At 50.2% G+C, this 18,472-nt stretch overlaps 1 long non-coding RNA gene across 1 annotated transcript; it reads right to left on the reverse strand.

The window, feature by feature from the left end:
• Positions 1-16,383: 16,383 nt before the first annotated feature.
• On the reverse strand, positions 16,384-18,019 carry LOC119359798. The gene is made up of 3 exons (XR_005172666.1): positions 16,854-18,019; positions 16,611-16,692; positions 16,384-16,501 (listed from the first exon to the last, which is right to left on the reverse strand). It is a non-coding gene; the product is annotated as an uncharacterized LOC119359798 (long non-coding RNA).
• Positions 18,020-18,472: the final 453 nt, after the last annotated feature.

Consider the following 18,472-nt stretch of genomic DNA (forward strand, 5'->3'; position numbering starts at 1 on the left):
TGTGAGTTTCCATGAACTATTATTGTTGACATTACCCTTGAGGTAAAAGGTTGGGAGGCAAAAACTATAAGCCCCTATCTTTCTCTGTGTCCAACTGTCGGTGTACTAGAGTAGGGGTACCCTATTACCCCGAACTCGTGCACGGGCAGTTGTAGCGCCCCGCGGCAAGGCTTGCCGGGTGACCGCCAGGACCCTCCTTGGTTCCCTTGAAGACCATTCAAGAACAAAGTACTCAAACCAAGGCCCCGGCAAGAGGAGCTTGCCGGGAAGGCCAACTAAGGCCCCGGCAAGAGGAGCTTGCCGGGAAGGCCAACCAAGGCCCCGGCAAGAGGAGCTTGCCGGGAAGGCCACTCAAGGCATACCAAGAAAGCTTGCCGCGACGCGCCCTGCGTCCCGGCAAGATCCGGCGAGTGACAAGCTTCCGGACGTGACAAGACGACGGCCGCGGCAAGGAGCTTGCCGCGGGAAACCCCCACTTCGTGCCCGCGCTCCAGCACACCTGCTAACGTGTCGCTTTGGGACTCTCCCAAGCACACGTGGCAGGAGGCCGTGCAGCTAGGGGTACGTGGTGGCAAGTGGAGAAGAAGAGAAGCCCATCGTGGCAAACGGTGGCGCTCCTAACGGTCACCTTTTGCACTGTTTAGGAGACTCAGACAGGCATTTAATGCCCTTGTCCCCTACCGTCAGAGTTAGGTAGGGTGCACTGTATCCACAGTAGCGGTAGCTGCACCTACCGCATCCTTTTCCATTTTTACCCTTCTAGTCTACGTTGCCACCTGTCGGTGACCCCTTGAAAGTATAAAAGGAGGCCCAGGCGCAACGTAGAGAGGGTTCGGCCAGTTCGGCTCATTCAACACCAGGAACACTCTCACGCTCAGTCTGGCAGCGTCCATCGCTCCTGAGCAAGAATCCAATATACACAAACAAGCAGCAGTAGGGTTTTACGCATCCGTGCGGCCCGAAGCTGGGTAAAATCGCCCGCTTGCACTGCCTCGATCCGCTCTTTGTGCGCTCTCCGCCCCACACCGAACCGAAAGGGGCCCTGTCCCCATAGGTGTTGGTGGAATCAGTAACCCGCCGACATCTCTGGCGTGCCAGGTAGGGGGCGTCGAGATTGTGCGAACCCGATCCGACGTGCACGCAAGCTGTTCTTCATCGTCATGGCTCCTAAGGAGCGGGCGAGCAAAAGAACGACGCCAGTGCGGCAACAGAAAAAGCTAAGTCATGCAAAATTTTAGATATTTCCTTTCTATATAAGGTTATCCGCCTCGGAGATCTTGTTCTTTGTATGGAAAACCTGTGCGCGGAGGAATCAACTCGTAGCTAGTTGCGCCCTTACTTTGTTTCGAGTCCGCTCAACAACTTAAGTGAGCTGCTAGCGCCCTTACTTTGCTTCGAGTCCGCTCAGCAACTTAAGTGAGCCGCTAGTGCCCTTACTTTGTTTCGAGTCCGCTCAACAACTTAAGCGAGCTGCAACTAGTTGCGACAAGATTGCTTGTCGGTAGCGACCCCGCCAGCAGGCTGCTGAAGTTCCGCACTCGGCGCTCGCGGCAAGGGTGCCTGCACCGACAAGTTTCCCTAGAAAGCGTAGGGTGGACGTACAAAGAGGGGTTGAACAGGAAGATAGCATGCGCTATTTATTTGAGATTTCTGCATAGACCTGTATGCCGAGGAGCCTTCTCGGGGCTAGTTGCGCTCCATGTTGCCTCGAGTCCGCTCGGCAACTTGTGCGGTTGCGCTAGAACCAAGAAGGTAAACCTTTCCGGGAGGCGATGTTCCCGAATAGCCGCTAAGGGCCCGTTCCCTCAAGCGCTGCTGGCTGGATCACACGCACCGGAAAGCATTCCAGCAGGCATAGGGAATATGTAGCAGAAGTCAAAATTCGCAAGCGAGTTAAGTGCACTTCAGGTGCTAATCACTTGTCATGTTTAAATGTAGTTATGGCCCGGGGGCTGGCAACGCCCCTAGGGCCAACCTTCCCGGCAACGATCTTGTCGGGAGCAGGCGTCAAGAACGACGAAGTTCTTCGCCATAAGCCTTTCCGGCAACGATCTTGCCGGGAGCCGGCGTCAAGAACGACGAAGTTCTTCGCCATAAGCCTTTCCGGCAACGATCTTGCCGGGAGCTGGTGTCAAGAACGACGAAGTTCTTCGCCATAAGCCTTTCCGGCAACGATCTTGCCGGGAGCTGGTGTCAAGAACGACGAAGTTCTTCGCCATAAGCCTTTCCGGCAACGATCTTACCGGGAGCCGGTGTCAAGAACAACGAAGTTCTTCGCCATAAGCCTTCCTGGCAACAAGCTTGCCGGAAGCCGGCATCGAGAACGTCATAGTTCTCTGCCGAAGATAAAAGTCTTCCTGGCAACAAGCTTGCCGGAAGCCGGTATCGAGAACGTCAAAGTTCTCTGCCGAAGATAAAAGCCTTCCTGGCAACAAGCTTGCCGGAAGCCGGCATCGAGAATGTCAAAGTTCTCTGCCGAAGATAAAAGCCTTCCTGGCAACAAGCTTGCCGGAAGCCGGCATCGAGAACGTCAAAGTTCTCTGCCGAAGATAAAAGCCTTCCTGGCAACAAGCTTGCCGGAAGCCGGCATCGAGAACGTCAAAGTTCTCTGCCGAAGATAAAAGCCTTCCTGGCAACAAGCTTGCCGGAAGCCGGCATCAAGAACGTCAAAGTTCTCTGCTGAGGATAAAAGCCTTCCCGGCAAGCCAGTATCGCTGGGGGCTGTGAGTGCCAAGAATCGTCCACGGCAAACCAGAGTTGCCGGGGGCTGCAATATCAGATAAGTCTTTCATCCCTCATCATACATCCTCTTATGGACTGGGGAATGCGAAACCACATTTCTTCCCGGAAACTGCCGTGCTCCCTCGACTCTAGGCCCTGGGGCTCGTTCTCGGGGCCAAGTTTGGTCGTAGTCGCGGCAACAAAGGGATGAAACGAGGAGACCGCACCCACCTCGTTCCTACCTCCGTTAAAAGCGTGAGAAAGGTTGAGCGACGTGGGAAGGCGGCAAGGCCTGTTGCCGGGAGATGAAATGTCTGTCCGAGGGATACCAAGGATTTGCTCCTTGGCGTGGGTTTAACTCGCGAGACAAATAACCCGGCAAGCATCCCCCTTTTCATTAAAAAAACATCCCACTCAGGTACAATCCATAGAGGATGAAAAACATCAAAGAGAGGATTACAAGTTCTAGATACAGCTAAGGCCCGAAGGCTTACAAATTAAAAAGATAAGATGCCCGTAATCCCTTTCCTGACCCTCTTTTCAGGAGGCAGGTCAAGGAGGCGAAAAGGGCAAAAGGAGTGCCTAGGCGAGCTACGGGTGCCAGAAGACACCAAGGGAACATCCCGGGGGCCGTCCGAAGGCTGGACGGCGACGGCGGCGCTGGAAGCGGGGCTCGAAGACGGGGCGGCAGGACGTCAGCATGCTGTCGAGGGCACCACGCCCTCGTACTCCGACCTGACGGCCTTGTCGCCAGCCCTCTTCCCCTTCCGCAGCCTCCCTACGCCAGCCGCCCAAGGAGACGACCCCGGGGAGTTCAAGAAGCCGGAGACGCGGCTGATGGGGTCGCCGGTGCCGCGCAAAGCGGCGTCCGACGCCTAGTAGGACCCGCTGCTCCGCCGCCCGCTGCCCTCATCGTCGCTGTCGCTCCCCTCCTCGTCGCTCTCGCTCGAGGAGGAGCCTTCGCTGTCGGAGGAGCTGTCCACGCAGCACTTCGCCCAAGTGCCGAAGCACCCGAAGGCCTTGACGGAGAGGAGATCGCCCTCCATCAACTTAAAATGGAGGGTAAACCCCTCCGTCAAGCTGTGGATGCGGGCGAACGTCTTCCACCCTCGATCAAGATACATCACATTAGGGGCTGGGAATGCAACACGGACTCGCGTGCCGCTGATCCCACAGTCCCTCATGTGCAGTCTCAGCATCTCGGGCGGGTCCAACTCCATCGCGCGCGCAAACGGAGCTGGAAGCCGGAGGCGACGACGAGGCGCCCGGCGCAGCCTGACGAAGAACTCGCAAGGGTCGTCCCCTATATGGACCGCCGTGGGGGGAGGAGCCGCCGGTGGAGGTGAAGCTGACACGCCGCCCCGTCCGCCTCTTCCCCGAGCGCCTCGACCTCGTCCTCGACCTCGTCAGCGACCTCGCCCCCTCCCACTTCCCCTTATAGTTGGCTCTGCCACCACGGGCGTGGAGGAGGGAGAGATGCGCTGTCTGGCGGCGACCCTCGCCGCCACTGATGAAGGGCCTGGGTTCCCTTTCTCCATGGCAGATGAGAGAAAGGGGAGCAGAAGCTGAAGAAAGGAGAAGATGAGAGAGTGCGGGTTTCTGTGCTCCCATCCCGCTCTTTATAAAGGAGCGAGGTGGGGGCTCGGCCGCCCCGCTCATCGAATCAAGGCACGGGAAGGGCAGGGAGTCGGGGCCAACCTGCTCGCGACGGCCCAGTTTCCACTCCACCGTCCGTGATCCCAAGCGCATGGGAGCCGCGTGGCGGGGATGCAGAACTAAGGCGACAGATGAGGCGGCCTCGCTCCGCCCCATGAACGCGGGGAGTGGACGTCCCGAAAACCACGCACCGGCCCCGTCCAGTAAATGCTCCACGCCCCCACACCTACCTCCGTTTAGGCAGGAGGGCGTGAACCGTCCCCGTCATCGTGGCCTGACGCATGCTCGGGGGGCTTAGCCCCACGCACGCCACCCACGATCTCACCCACGACTCCGCGTTTGACGCGTGCCGTTCTGGGCGTGCGCGGTGGGAGCGGAGTTAGATTCGGCGTGACCTAGGCCGCGTGTGCCCGTGCACTGTTTTGGGCCTGGCCCAACAGCGCTCGGCACCGTGTATGGCCCAGGCTCGGGGGCTCCTGTCGGTGTACTAGAGTAGGGGTACCCTATTACCCCGAACTCGTGCACGGGCAGTTGCAGCGCCCCGCGGCAAGGCTTGCCGGGTGACCGCCAGGACCCTCCTTGGTTCCCTTGAAGACCATTCAAGAACAAAGTACTCAAACCAAGGCCCCGGCAAGAGGAGCTTGCCGGGAAGGCCAACTAAGGCCCCGGCAAGAGGAGCTTGCCGGGAAGGCCAACCAAGGCCCCGGCAAGAGGAGCTTGCCGGGAAGAGACAAGACCCCGGCAAGAGGAGCTTGCCGGGAAGGCCACTCAAGGCATACCAAGAAAGCTTGCCGCGACGCGCCCTGCGTCCCGGCAAGATCCGGCGAGCGACAAGCTTCCGGACGCGACAAGACGACGGCCGCGGCAAGGAGCTTGCCGTGGGAAACCCCCACTTCGTGCCCGCGCTCCAGCACACCTGCTAACGTGTCGCTTTGGGACTCTCCCAAGCACACGTGGCAGGAGGTCGTGCAGCTAGGGGTACGTGGTGGCAAGTGGAGAAGAAGAGAAGCCCATCGTGGCAAATGGTGGCGCTCCTAACGGTCACCTTTTGCACTGTTTAGGAGACTCAGACAGGCATTTAATGCCCTTGTCCCCTGCCGTCAGAGTTAGGTAGGGTGCACTGTATCCACAGTAGCGGTAGCTGCACCTACCGCATCCTTTTCCATTTTTACCCTTCTAGTCTACGTTGCCACCTGTCGGTGACCCCTTGAAAGTATAAAAGGAGGCCCAGGCGCAACGTAGCGAGGGTTCGGCCAGTTCGGCTCATTCAACACCAGGAACACTCTCACGCTCAGTCTGGCAGCGTCCATCGCTCCTGAGCAAGAATCCAATATACACAAACAAGCAGCAGTAGGGTTTTACGCATCCGTGCGGCCCGAAGCTGGGTAAAATCGCCCACGTGCACTGCCTCGATCCGCTCTTTGTGCGCTCTCCGCCCCCCACCGAACCGAAAGGGGCCCTGTCCCCATAGGTGTTGGTGGAATCAGTCACCCGCCGACACCAACTAAAACTTCATAACCATAAATATTGTGTGAGTGTTAGCAATTGTGAAATACTAAATGATGGTTGAGTATGTGGACTTGCTGAAAAGCTCTTATTGACTCTTTCTTATGTTATGATAAATTGCAATTGCTTCAATGACTGAGATTATAGTTTGTTAGTTTTCAATGAAGTTTCTGATTCATACTTGAAACTGTGAATGAATTGTTACTTTCGCATAAGAGATCTGTGGCACCCCGGCTCAGAGAAACCGGAACGCCCCGTATTCCAGCCCAGAGATCGAGGTGAAGTCTTCTAGAATACGACACTGCTTAGTATAGAACAAACCAACTCTCTATTACAACACGAATATGAATACAGGGGTTCCGATATTACAATGAATAACATCGACACGGCGACACTACGCCAACCACGGTTGCTCTATACAAGCAGCATAACAACTCGAAGTAGCGGAACAACTACTGACAGCGGAACAACGAACAACGATGATGGACTCCAATCCGCAGGGACTCTGGCTGGAACGTTTATCCTAGCTCGTGAACATAGGAACAACACCAAACAAGCAGTCCGGGCACGACCTGCAAACTGGCATGACACGCCAGGTCAGTACATTGAATGTACTTGCAAGCTCATAATAACCAGAAGCATTCAAGACAAACAACAACATGGCAATTACAGGTTAAGCAGGAATTATCATTGGATCATCAGGATAACATGACATGAACAACATGAACATAATATCGCTAGAACAATATGATCATGGCATGAACATATAAATCTGATGATACTAGCATGCAACATGATGACACTACATGCACCATTTATTCTGCTTGGGTTACCTCGTAACCATCACATGCTTCACTTACCAACTTCGTACATTACACGATCATCTCAGGATCAAATCAAGCTTGGTATAAACAATACCGTAGTAATCATTAAATGACCACAAGGAGCTTGATCTTTACCCACGATTCTCGCACAACATCACGAATATCCAACAACTCGGTATCCTCGATACCACGGTGATCATTCTGGCGATCACAACCATGACCAACACTTTGTCTCAAACCATGATCCTTCCGGCGATCACAACCAACTTATGTCAAACCGTGATCCTTCCGGCGATCAACCAACTTATCTCAAACAGTGATCCTTCCGGCGATCACAACCAACTTATCTCAAACAGTGATCCTTCCGGCGATCACTACCAACTTATCTCCTTATCGAGCACATTATTATTATTCTTATTATTTTTACTGTTGACTCATAGTGTGACCAACTACGAACTGGGCCCTTATCCGCGGGCGCGACTATCAATAGATTTCATATATACTCTGCAGAGGTTAGTACACTATACCCACACTACGGAACCCATGGCTTCGCACTCCCATTCGGGTGGACCAACGGCGTTCCGACAAAACCGATCTACTGCCATGACACTCTCCTGGCCACTCCGACCCACTCCCCACTGGGCTAGTCCTGGGTGGCCCCGTGTCTACCAAAGACACAACGACCACCGTCGTGGCCAAAACGTCCCTCACGGGGACCGGATCCATAACAACAACAACGGGCACACAAGGTTATGTCTGCTTAGCGGGCCAGGGTACCGCACGCCCATAACCTTCCCTCGTTGGAGGCACCGGTGAGAGGCACGGCAATAGACCTAGTTAGGACCTCCCCATAAAGGTAAGCACAGGTGCACTAGTCAGTTCGATATGGCGGCACCATGACTCATCCAACAGTTGTTCAAGTTCAATTTAATCCGGTTAAACTTGAATGCAAATATGCCGAGCCATGATAAAATAACATGATGCAATTACAATGCAAGAGCATGATATCCACATAATCATGAGAAAACCACATAACTATCCACCATATCAACAATGAATCATATTCAACTAAGCGTGGCATACTGATTAGCATGAACATCAAAAGTACATACTTCTCCGAAACATAGCATGACCACTAGCATCAACAATAAATATCATGCAAGAACACATCAACAATGCCATCATTCAAGCATTTAACCAACTGGATGCAATGGAACATGCATAACAACTGTACTCGGGACAGACGACAATCATGCATCGAAGGCCATTACCAACATCAACATGTACTACTAGCAAGCATAAGCATATGAAAGGAATACTAGCAACTAGCAGGGCATGCTAACCAGGTACATAACAACATAGCGAGAAAGTAAGCACTAATCCAGAAGCATTACCGAAACAACGATAACCATATTTTGAACAAGCAAACATTTAATAAATATTCAAGTTGAAAACCATGGCTACTACATGACTATCATGCAAGTGGGTATTGTCGCTTGCCTAGGGTGATGGAGACTCCAGGAAGAAGTGCGGTGAAGCCGCGGAACAAAACGTCGAACAGTTTTCTCTCAGAGGGCTGATTAGAGGCAAGGGCCAAATGGTCATTTTCACTGTGATAACACCTAGTGAAAATGTTACCAAAAGATAGAGCTCGATGAGACGAAGAAGTGAGCGCTGGTCTCACCTCGATCGGAGTTACAGTTGAAAAGTTGTGAAGGTTGGAAGAAGAAGGACGGATCTATGAAGAAACTACAGCAAACAGGTCCGTGAGTGGATAAGACAGAAACCTATTTCAGAAAATACGCTTTCTGAGTAAGAAAACGTATTTCAGGCCGAAGTAGAAATAGAATATGCTTTCATGTAGCGAAAACGCACTTCAAGAAAACGTTTCCACTTATCTGAGTGGATAAGGTGCTGGCTCACTTACAGGTGGGGTCCGTTGGAGAAGAAGGACGAATCTGTGAAGAAACTTCAGCAAACAGGTCCCTGAGTGGATAAGACAGAAACAGATTTCAGAAAATACGCTTTCTGAGTAAGAAAACATATTTCAGGCCGAAGTAGAAATAGAATACGCTTTCATGTAGCGAAAACACACTTCAAGAAAACATTTCCACTTATCAGTGGATAAGGTGCTGGCTCACTTACATGTGGGGTCCGTTGGAGAGGGGGGCCCGCCTGGCCAGCTGGCAAGGCGTCCTCTTCCTCCTCTCGCTCATGTGCTCCCGTGAGGAGAGGAGAGGAAACAGGGGATGGGCGGCGTTGGGGCGGCCGGTCCAGGCCAGCTGTGGCCAGGGCGCGGGCATCGGCGGGCGTGGCCTGGCGTGGCGCGTCCGTCCAGGGGGTCGGCCAGCCCTGGGGGAAGGAGGACGCAGGGCGGAGGAGGACCGAGGGGAGGCAGAGGGCGGCAGTGGTCTTTGGCGATGTGGGCAGCTCCGGTGAGGGACAAGTGGGTGGGACGACTCAGCGGAGCACGGGGAGGACGGTGGTGGAGTTGGGAGGGAGAGAGGAGGCTCGGATGGACTCGGTCGGGGTGGTGGCCGAGAGCAACGGCGATGGCCAAGCGCCGGGAGGCACGGCCAGAGGGACTCCAGCGACGAACTGGCGGGGTGGGGAGGACCGCGGGAAGGAGGGGAACGCTCAGGAGGTGGCTAGAGGAGGAGAGGTGGACTAGGCTCACCGGAACCAAGGAGGAACCGAGGCGGCCATGGCGGACGGAGGTGATCCGAGGCGAGGCAGGGCGATTCCAGAGAGCAAATGAGGCGAGGGAGGGAGCGATGAGGAGCGGGGGACCTCGGGCATGCCTTATATAGCCACGGGGAGGCTTCTCGAGCTCACAGGCGAGCTCCAACTTCAAACAATGGAGGACAGAGCCGGTTTGTGGCACGGGCATGGCCTTTGCGGCTCATTTAAGGTGAACCACGACGAGGCAGCGATGTAGGGCGACGCTGGGCATCACGGGGGAGCTACTAGACATGAATGGAGGTCGAGACGAGGAGGGAGGAGACGAGCATAGTGGCCGGAACAAGCCAAAGCATGCCTGCAGCCATGACACAAGCGTGATCACCACGCGCACTGGCGCAAGCGGCGCTCTTTGGCGTGGCCAACCATGTCTAGTGGATGGACCTTGGTGCCCTCAGTCAAAATGAGGAAATAAATCGGTCCAGGGGGAAAGAAGAGATTTGCACTTAGCTCCAAAGTAAATTAGTAAGAAGGTGTTTGTAACTCTCTGTGGTTAAACCAGCTTGGTAACATGGTAAAGAGCTTGTCTTCTGATGATCACACACTAAGGTGATGCTGATCACCAAAAATCAGACTAAGAGGAGGAGCTTAGATGAGGGTTGCTATAGAAAGTGCAAAACTGGTCAAAATTAGGGATTTGGATGATGCACTCACATACTTGATTTTTGTGAGCTGAAATTTGGCAGAGAGGGGCTATGTGATTATATGAAGCTGATGTAAAAGTTTCATGCCATTTGGAAATACCAAAGTGGCACTTGCTTCACAAAGCTTCGTTCTGGTCAAAAACTTCGAAAAATTGCATAGGGCAATTGGATTAACTAATTGAGATAAAACTTGGTGGAGGGAGTTGATATAGGTAGAAGCATGTCCTGGTAAAGTTTCAGCTCAATTGAAGCAATACAAAATATAGTTGCTTCACAAACTGAAAATCTGACCAGAGACTAAGATTTGGGGCTGGGCTCACCTAGATGAGTTACATGAGCTCATATTTGGTGGAGAGTCATTATTTGACCATAGGAAGGAGCTTGCAAAATTGCAACTCATTTGGATATGCCTAGATTGTACTTCCTTCACAATCACTTCCCTCATACGGGAACTTTGAAAAATTGCTCAGGAATATTTACTAGGCAAATTGAGTTGAATTTTGGCATGAGCCAATGATATGGACAGAAAAAATTGTCCAAGAAGTTTGGGGTCAATCAAGAAAATATAAATAGCACTTCCTTTGCAAAGTTCCATTAGGACAGAATAGGAAAAGAATTACTGGCGGATTATTTTTGAACATGGCAATGAAATATTTTGCCATATTTGAGCAAGATAGGACCCAAACAATTTATGAGAATTATTTGGAAATTTTAGGAGTGACATAAGTATTGGTTGCTTCACAACCTAGGGTTTTAAGGGTTATTCCTTTTATCAGAAAAGGAATATTCCCAACAAAAGAATTTTGGATTAGGTCAAGGATGGAAATGACATGATCTTGGGATGATGCAGAGGGTGACAAGCCACTATAAAACCTAGGAAGACCCGATCTTCCCAAGTTTCAGAACCACATAGCCACAGAAAAGCAAAACAAAACTGGAAATCCAAGAAAATCAAAGGAAAAAAGAAAAGGGCAAAAATTCAGGCTGTTACAAACCTTCCCCCCTTAAAGAAATCTCGTCCTCGAGGTTTGGTTGTTCAGGGTTAAATAATTTTCCTGACTTGAAGCAACCGTTTCCAACTCAGGTTTCTTTTATTCATAATATTTCCACTAAATTGGATCTGACTGACTGTCTTGATCTGGGGTGGTTTGCTTCGCCGTATCTGACATTCTGACAGGACGTACCTCATATGTTCCTGTTTATACCAGACTCAAATTTTCTTTTTATATCTGTTGGCTGAGCTGGCATCCGAAATATTATTTTTACGGACATATTTGTCCTTCCTGATATTGATCCTTGCTGGAAATGTTATTCTAGTATCGAGTACTAGGAATATTCCATGGAGTTGGGGAACATACCTTCCCATGGAACAAAGAATCTCTTCTATCCAGGCATCGGATTCCTCGAATATATGCATGCCTTCGGGGTTCAAAATAGTGAGGTGGATCATACCTGTTTTGCTAACGGATTCTGACATCTTGCATGAGTTTCTGACTTATCTTGATTGGCTTCGCAATCTTGAGTATCCAAGTTGTACCAAAGGTTTGACTTTCGCTTGTTGTGACTGATAGAAAAATGCACCATCTCCTGATGATACGATTTGCAGACTTGAGTAGCGGTGATCTTGGCAAAGAATCCCATCCACACAGGATATTCTTTTAATTGCTTCCCCTAAGCGAGAGATAACAATCCTCAAAGTATATGTTTTCATGTTGATTCTTCATTTTTGCCAGTATCTCCCTGGGAATAACAGTCTGTGCGATGCTCCATCGCGGGTGTTGAGGTCAATATATTGATTTGTCCATGAGTCTGACCGGACAGACTCGGGTATTCAATGCTGCCAGTTCTGAGCATACTGTGGACTGAGCTAGTTGCCTCGCTATGAGGTCCTTACCACAATGGAGTATACCTCTTAGGTGGATCTTTTCTTGGGTTTGCCGTGGAATAAGACGGTCTTGGGCATCCACATTTTTCACATGATAACCGTCATACTTGTATTGTTGGTCTTGCTCTTTCATTATTACTTTCTTCATCTGGATCCTCAGCTGAAAGAGCGGGGCCTTATATATATCCTTGATTATTTTCGCGGCCCTGAATACTGTTACGTACAATGTCTGGCAATCATATCTTGGTCTGGTTCATGTTTTGAGCCTCAGTATATTTATCCGGCTCACGTGTGGTTATACAGATCTCAATACTGTTGTTGATTATGCCGGACAGTGACAGGGTTAATAATATCACCTTGTGAGGCTGATTTTTATAATCACTGCCAAGATTATTGTCTCAATGTTGTCTTTCCTTCAAGACTTGTTGATATGGCCTCACCCACTGGTTTTTGTTTCTTGAATAACCGGTGAGGTTGTCGAATGTGTACCGTGAATTCTTCCTTGTGCAAGAGACTTGCATGGATTTGGCAGCATACTGAATTAACTAATATCTGATTCTCGAGGAATACCTCTGACCGAATTTTGTTTCAGACCAACTATTGCAGATCTGCCACTTGGAAAACACTGTCATATGTTGTCAATTCATAATTTAATGTCTTGTATTAGTGTCGTACAGAAGAATATTGGGCAGCTTGCGTTTGGAAACCACCGGGATATCGTGCTGAGGAAGACTGGATGGCTTATGCTTGAAGCCTTCGGTGGATATCTTCTTGAGGAAAAACGGGGTACCATACCTCATAAGCTTCCCCCCTTAAACACTTTGCTAGGGAAGACTCGGTACCTTATGCCAAAAGCTTTTGCAGTATTTTCTCGAGAATACTGAATATCTTGCATGGGAATCCATTCATACCCTATTGATGCAGACTGGGAACCTTGTCTTTCTACACTTCATCAATAAATTGTGGAGAAGGACGGGACTGATTTTCTTGGTGAAGGGAATGACATATATTTTTTTTTCAGTCCGGCAGCTGATTATTTGTATGGCAAGAATTGTCTGACTATCCTTGTTGAATTCATTGTGCATGGGACTGACTTCTGGGTGTCGCAAGGTTTTAAATTTTGCCTTACGGCAGATTCAATTATTGTGCATAGCCCATTCCTTTGACTTGAAATGCACTAATGATCCAATTTGGTCCTCTTTCGGATTTAAACTTTGCTGTGATAAAGTGTATCCCTAACAGGTACTTGCTGCTGAAAGTGTGATCAAAATACAATTTGTATCCAGACGGATGTTTGCAATACAATGCTGTCGGCCGAAAACCTCATTGCTTTTAACTGAGTTTCTTGGTGTATATCTGTACTGCTTACGGCTTCTTCTGATCCGGTGTCGGTTGAGGAGTAATTTCCATAAGGGGGTAACACCGAGGATTTAAAACAAAGAAGCACGTGAGAACGATTTATTGCAACAAAGCACACAACAGACAAGCTACAAAGCCGCTTCACACAGGCACACACAAGCATGATACTACAACGGATGCACAAGCGCTACACAGAGGACTACATCCTACACTTGAGAAAATGCTCATGAACTGACGAGGAATCTAAGGGAGTAGCGAGTGGAACTGCTGACTCTGAAACTCTGGATGGATGAGGCGGAGGAGTTGGAGAAGCGGGCGGAGACTGAGGTAAAGTGACACCAAGCAATCTCCTGGCCCGAATGGCGTCTCGGACTAACTCAGAAATAAGAAGACACTCGGCCGTCATGTAGCGAGACATGGCAAGGATAGTCGGGTCATCTAGAGGGTTGATGGAGGGAAATTGGATTCGCCTAGGATTCTCGGCGATGGTGGGATAATATTGATAAGCATGGTTCTCTTGCACCATGCTCTCTTGATGACGAAGACCGGTGACTCCTGCCATTGCGGCAAGCTGAACGTCATGCTCAGGAGTAGCACCGTAACCATCATGGAAACTGTAGGTGCGCTTACCGACAGGAATCGGGGCTGAAAGATGAACATGATCAACGTATTCCCGAATTCTTCCTCCAGCAGAAAACTGGAATACTTGATAATGAGGTGGATCTCCGAGTGGATAAATGCTACGCCACATGTCGCCAAGGAGGGCGGCAAAGCTAAGAGGTGCAGGAGTGGGACTGAACTCAATAGGAACAGCACCGGGAGCTAAGGGAAGGGCACTGTACTCATGGAAGTTGACCGCCATCTACGCATGAAACAGGGGTTAATGGTAACCGAAATAAGACTATATGCAGCAAACAAATGCAGTAAGAAAGGGCAACAACCAGACCCTATACCACCTTTTTCTAACGTTCCAGCGGACTAGGACGCTCTACAGCCAGACCTGCTCTGATACCAAGCATGTGGCACCCCGGCTCAAAGAAAACCGGAATGCCCCGTATTCCAGCCCAGAGATCGAGGTGAAGTCTTCTGGAATACGACACTGCTTAGTATAGAACAAACCAGCTCTCTATTACAACACGAATATGAATACAAGGGTTCCGATATTACAATGAATAACATCGGCACGGCAACACTACGCCAACCACGGTTGCTCTATACAAGCAGCATAACACCTTGAAGCAGCGGAACAACTACTGGCAGCGGAACAACGAACGACGATGATGGACTCCAATCCGCAGGGACTCTGGCTGGAACGTTTATCCTAGCTCGCGAACACAGGAACAACACCAAACAAGCAAGCAGTCCGGGCACGACCTGCAAACTGGCATGACACGCCAAGTCAGTACATTGAATGTACTTGCAAGTTAACAATAACCAGAAACATTCAAGACAAATAACAGCATGGCAATTACAGGTTAAGCATTAATTATCATTGGATCATCGGGATAACATGACATGAACAACATGAACATAATATCGCTAGAACAATATGATCATGGCATGAACATATAAATCTGATGATACTAGCATGCAACACGATGACACTACATGCACCATTTATTCTGCTCGGGTTACCTCGTAACCATCACATGCATCACTTACCAACTTTGGACATTACACGATCATCTCAGGATCAAATCAAGCTTGGTATAAACAATACCGTAGTAATCATCAAATGACCACAAGGAGCTTGATCTTTATCCACGATTCTCGCACAACATCACGAATATCCAACAACTCGGTATCCTCGATACCACGGTGATCATTCCAGCGGTCACAACCATGACCAACACTTGGTCTCAAACCGTGATCCTTCAGGCGATCACAACCAACTTATCTCAAACAGTGATCCTTCCGGCGATCACAACCAACTTATCTCAAATAGTGATCCTTCCGGCGATCACTACCAACTTATCTCCTCATCGAGCACATTATTATTATTGTTATTATTATTACTGTTGACTCATAGTGTGACCAAGTACGAACTGGGCCCTTATTCGCGGGCACGGCTATCGATAGATTTCATATACACTCTGCAGAGGTTAGTACACCATACCCACACTACGGAACCCATGGCCTCGCACTCCCATTCGGGTGGACCAACGGCGTTCTGACAAAACAGATCTACTGCCATGACACTCTCCCGGCCACTCCGACCCACTCCCCACTGGGCTAGTCCTGGGTGGCCCCGTGTCTACCAAAGACACAACGACCACCGTCGTGGCCAAAACGTCCCTCACGGGGACCGTCCCTCACGGGGACCGGATCCATAACAACAACAACGGGCACACAAGGTTATGTCTGCTTACCGGGCCAGGGTACCGCATGCCCATAACCTTCCCTCGTTGGAGGCACCGGAAAGAGGCACGACAATAGACCCAGTTAGGACCTTCCCATAAAAGTAAGCGTGGTTGCACTAGTCAGTTCGATATGGTGGCACCATGACTCAGTCAACAATTGTTCAAGTTCAATTTAATCCAGTTAAACTTGAATGCAAATATGCTGAGCCATGATAAAATAACATGATGCAATTACAATGCATGAGCATGATATCAACATAATCCTGAGAGAACCACATAACTATCCACCATATCAACAATGAATCATATTCAACTAAGCGTGGCATACTGATTAGCATGAACATCATAAGTACATACTTCTCCGAAACATAGCATGACCACTAGCATCAACAATAAATATCATGCAAGAACATATCAACAATGCCATCATGCAAGCATTTAACCAACTGGATGCAATGGAACATGCATAACAACTGTACTCGAGACAGACGGCAGTCATGCACCAAAGACCATTACCAACATCAACATGTACTACTAGCAAGCATAAGCATATGAAAAGAATACTATCAACTAGCAAGTCATGCTAACCAGGTACATAACAACATAGCAAGAAAGTAAGCACTAATCCAGAAGCATTACCGAAACAACGATAACCATATTTTGAACAAGCAAACATTTAAGAAATATTCAAGTTGAAAACCATGGCTACTGCATGACTATCATGCAAGTGGGTATTGTGGCTTGCCTGGGGTGACGGAGACTGGTGAAGCCGCGAAACAAAACGTCGGACGGTTTTCTCTCGAAAGGCTGGTTAGAGGCAAGGGCATAAATGGTCATTTTCACTGTGATAACACCTAGTGAAAATATTACCAAAAGATAGAGCTTGACAACACGAAGAAGTGAGCGCTGGTTTCACCTCGATCGGAGTTACGGTTGGAAAGTTGTGAAGGTTGGAAGAAGAAGGACCAATCTGTAAAGAAACTTCAGCAAACAGGTCCCTGAGTGGATAAGAAAGAGACGGTTTTCAGAAAATACGCTTTCTCTGTAAGAAAACGTATTTTAGGCCGAAGTAGATATAGAATGCGCTTTCATGTAGCCAAAACACACATCAAGAAAACGTTTCCACTTATCCGAGTGGATAAGGTGCTGACTAACTCACAGGTGGGGTCCGTTGGAGAGGGGGGCCCGCCTGGCCAGCTGGCAAGGTGTCGTCTTCCTCCTCTCGCTCTTGTGCTCCCGTGAGCAGAGGAGAGGAAACAGGGGAGGGGGCGGCGCTGGGGCGGCCGGTCCAGGCCATATCCGGCCAGGGCGCGGGCACCGGCTGGCGCGGCCCGGCGTGGCGCGTCCGTCCAGGGGGTCGGCCGGGGCCGGCCCTGGGGGGAGAGGAGGACGCGGGGCGGAGGAGGACCGAGGGGAGGTAGAGGGCGGCGGTGGTCTTTGGCGATGTGGGCAGCTCCGGCGAGGGCAAGTGGATGGGACGACTCAGCGGAGCACGGGGAGGCCGGTGGTGGAGTCGGGAGGGAGAGAGGAGGCTCGGATGGACACGGTCGGGGTGGTGGCCGAGAGCAACGGCGACGGCCAAGCGCCGGGAGGCACGGCCAGAGGGACTCCGGCGACGAACTGGCAGGGTGGGGAGGACCGCGGGAAGGAGGGGAACGCTCAGGAGGTGGCTAGAGGAGGAGAGGTGGACTAGGCTCGCCGGAACCAAGGAGGAACCGAGACGGCCATGGCGGACGGAGGTGATCCGAGGCGAGGTGGGGCGATTCCAGAGAGAAAATTAGGCGAGGGAGGGAGCGATGAGGAGCAGGGGACCTCGGGCATGCCTTATATAGCCACGGGGAGGCTTCTCGAGCTCACAGGCGAGCTCCAACTTCAAACAATGGAGAACAGAGCCGGTTTGTGGCACGGGCATGGCCTTTGCGGCTCATTTAAGTCGAACCACGACGAGGCAGCGATGCAGGGTGACTCAGGGCATCACGGGGGAGCTACTAGACATGAATGGAGGTCGAAACAAGGAGGGAGGAGACGAGCATAGTGGCCGGAACAAGCCAGACCATGCCTGCAGCCATGATCACCACGCGCACTGGCGCAAGCGGAGCTCTTTGGCGTGGCTGACCATGTCTAATGGATGGACCTTGGTTCCCTCAGTTATAATGAGGAAATAAATCGGTCCAGGGGGAAAGAAGAGATTTGTACTTAGCTCCAAAGTAAATCAGTAAGAAGTGTTTGTAACTCTCTGTGGTTAAACCAGCTTGGTAACATGGTAAAGAGCTTGTCTTCTGATGATCACACACTAAGTTGATGTTGATCTCCAAAAATCAGACTAAGAGAAGGAGTTTAGATGAGGGTTGCTGTAGAAAGTGCAAAACTGGCCAGAATTAGGGATTTGGATGATGCACTCACATACTTGATTTCTGTGAGCTGAAATTTGGCAGAGAGGGGTTATATGATGATATGAAGCTTATGTAAAAGTTTCATGCCATTTGAAAATACCAAAGTGGCACTTGCGTCACAAAGCTTCATTCTGAACAGAAACTTGGAAAAATTGCACAGGGCAATTGGATTAACTAATTGAGCTAAAACTTGGTGGAGGGAGTTGATATAGGTAGAAGCATGTCCTGGTAAAGTTTCAGCTCAATTGAAGCAATATAAAATATAGTTGCTTCATAAACTGAAAATCTGACCAGAAACTAAGATTTGGGGCTGGGCTCACATAGATGAGTTACATGAGCTCATATATGACGGAGATTCATTATTTGACCATAGGAAGGGCCTTGA

Source organism: Triticum dicoccoides, chromosome 2A, assembly GCF_002162155.2.
Source record: "Triticum dicoccoides isolate Atlit2015 ecotype Zavitan chromosome 2A, WEW_v2.0, whole genome shotgun sequence".
Lineage (NCBI taxonomy): Eukaryota > Viridiplantae > Streptophyta > Magnoliopsida > Poales > Poaceae > Triticum > Triticum dicoccoides.